This window comes from Mustela nigripes, chromosome 7 (genome assembly GCF_022355385.1).
Source record: "Mustela nigripes isolate SB6536 chromosome 7, MUSNIG.SB6536, whole genome shotgun sequence".
Lineage (NCBI taxonomy): Eukaryota > Metazoa > Chordata > Mammalia > Carnivora > Mustelidae > Mustela > Mustela nigripes.
The window spans coordinates 67325735-67328176 of NC_081563.1; the positions used below are offsets into that span (position 1 = coordinate 67325735).

The window sequence follows — 2442 nt, forward strand, 5'->3', positions numbered from 1 at the left end:
GAAGATAGTCTTCCCAGCACCCCAGAGGCCTCGTTCCATTCCCTCCAGGCATAAGCATGGCTGATCATGGAAGAGACTTTGGGTCATATTCCCCACTTCCTACTGCCCCAGCATATTCCCTTAGGAATGCCTGTGTGTTTGAAATTCTGGAAGTCCCCATAGTACTTTCTGTCAACACAAACATACTCTTCCCCATACATATAGTTCTCTTTTCTCCTTCATATTCTCAGATAACTGCGAGGCAACAGAGTAAACAAAGTTACTGGTGGTACTGTTTTTATTGAGGTAAAACAGACATATAACATTATATTAGTTTCAGTGTAATGAGATTGTAATGATTTTATATAAATATATATTGCAAATGATCACCACAATAAGTATAGTTAATATCTGTCATTGTTCATAGCTACAAATTTTTTTTCTTGTGATGAGAACTTTTAAGATCTACTCTCTTAAGAATTTCAAATAGGTAATACCATGTTATTAACTATAGTCATGCTGGTGGTACTTTTTTTGTGCTATTTTTAATGACTGAAACAAAACAGATCTAAAACTGCAGTTTCTGGAAAAGTCATTTGTTCTTGCAGGTCTTGTAACTCTCCTTGAATTTGACCTTGGCTTTTCATCAGGCCTTGTGTTTAAGAGCAGGGTCTCAGAAGACATCCTTGTTGATGACAGTTTTGTCTAAGGGGTTAGCTACCTTGTGGGCATGAGTGATTGTAGTTATAAACTTTTGTAGAGGACTTGATCTTTGACCTCATGGCGATTTTCTTCTTACTGTGACAGCTGTCACTTTGTGGGGACAAGGGGTCAATTCCAGCCACCAGAGCATTGCTGTAGGGATGGTCTGAGGTACTGTTATCAATATCCTTCATGATGACTGCTTTGTGTCCGGAGTAGCCAGGACCAGCACCACCTTCTGGGATTCCACAAGCTTGACCATCTTGATACCAGCTTCTCAAGCCTACAGCAGAAAGCTCTGTTGGTACTTTTAATGGCACAAGGAAGATCTCATTCAGAGCACAGAAACAATGAAGAATGGCCTTACCATCCACTCCTTGGTACTGGAATCAACATAGCCCATATCACCCAGCGCTGTACTGCACTCTGCTGACATCAACCATCATGGCTTCCTGCTCTCCTTGGCTTCACACTTGCATTCTTGCTCTTCCCTTGATTTGTCAACATGCTTATTGGACTAACAATGGCTTTGTCCTTGACTTTACATCCTATTGACCTCTTTGGGTATGGGGATCCAGTTTTCACTTCAGACCCAACTCAGACCCCGGTGCTCTTAGTTTTGTTCACTGACCATTGGCTTTTCCAGGTCCACTGATCCTGGCCAATTCAGCCACTTCAAAACACCAGGCGCTGCCAACCACACGTGGTGAGATGAACCTGCCAGCTGGAATCTGGGGCTGTCTTCCAGAGACACTCTTGCCTGGTCCTGACTTGCCTGTGCTACAAGCCCACTTCTGTTCAGATCTACACCCTTAACTCAGCAACTCCAATTTCAGTAGCCTTCTGACTTCACCCTGCATGTGTTCTTCCAGATATTCAGACTCAGGTTACCTCTACAAACTTTGGCCTTGGGCACCTTTGTGGCTCCCTGTGCCCTCTCAAGCCCTTTGGCTGCCCTGCCCCCCAGTACCTGGCCCACTGCAAGGAGACGTCACAGTGTCACCATCACCAGGGCGGGACTTCCACTGGCCCCCGAGGAGCGGGCATTAAGTCAGTCCAGAGAACCATTTTCCTGATAAACCAGTCAGAGAGAAGAGCTTTTTGATTTTCTAAAGTCGGCCATGCAGATCAGGAGATAATTCTCAGAGAGAGATATAAAATGGGGAATGTCAATCTGGAGTCTCAGTCCAGTAAGAAGGAGGTACACACATTTTGTAAAAGAAAAGTGATTTACTCTCTCTCCCATCATTCTACCAGATGGGATGAGTCCTGCTGGGAATGTGCCGTGAGGAAATGGAAATGTTTATCAGGAAGAGAAGGAGAGGACTCAGGACCCTTGTTATCCATCTTCCAATAAGCAGTCATTTCTTTTTCTTTCTTTCTTTCTTTCTTTCTTTCTTTCTTTCTTTCTTTTTAGGGAGAAAAAAGTGTTGGCTTGAACTTCTTGTGCTTTCTTATGTAATAAAAAAGTCAAGCAAAGGTCATGTCTTGGTTCGGCTTGGACTCGGCAGACTGCCTGCATTATTACAGTGCTGGGAGTCTGAAGCTCTTTGCTCCTTGAGGATTAACATGCAATTCCTCCCCAAGTGGTTAAGCCTCTTTTCATGCAGAAGGGGCCTGTCTCAGAGAAGGCCATCATTGATGCTTACTTCGTTGGTGATGTTCAGCAAGAGTTAAATGCATCTTCGTGGTTTTATTGTAAGAATTCTAAACTTAGGGCGCCTGGGTGGCTCAGTGGGTTAAGCCGCTGCCTTCGGCTCA

The 2442-nt window shown here is 44.1% G+C and overlaps 1 pseudogene; it reads right to left on the reverse strand.

Moving 5' to 3' along the window:
• Positions 1 to 547: 547 nt before the first annotated feature.
• On the reverse strand, positions 548 to 943 carry LOC132022564 (large ribosomal subunit protein eL27-like; annotated as a pseudogene).
• Between the last annotated feature and the right edge of the window lie 1499 nt (positions 944 to 2442).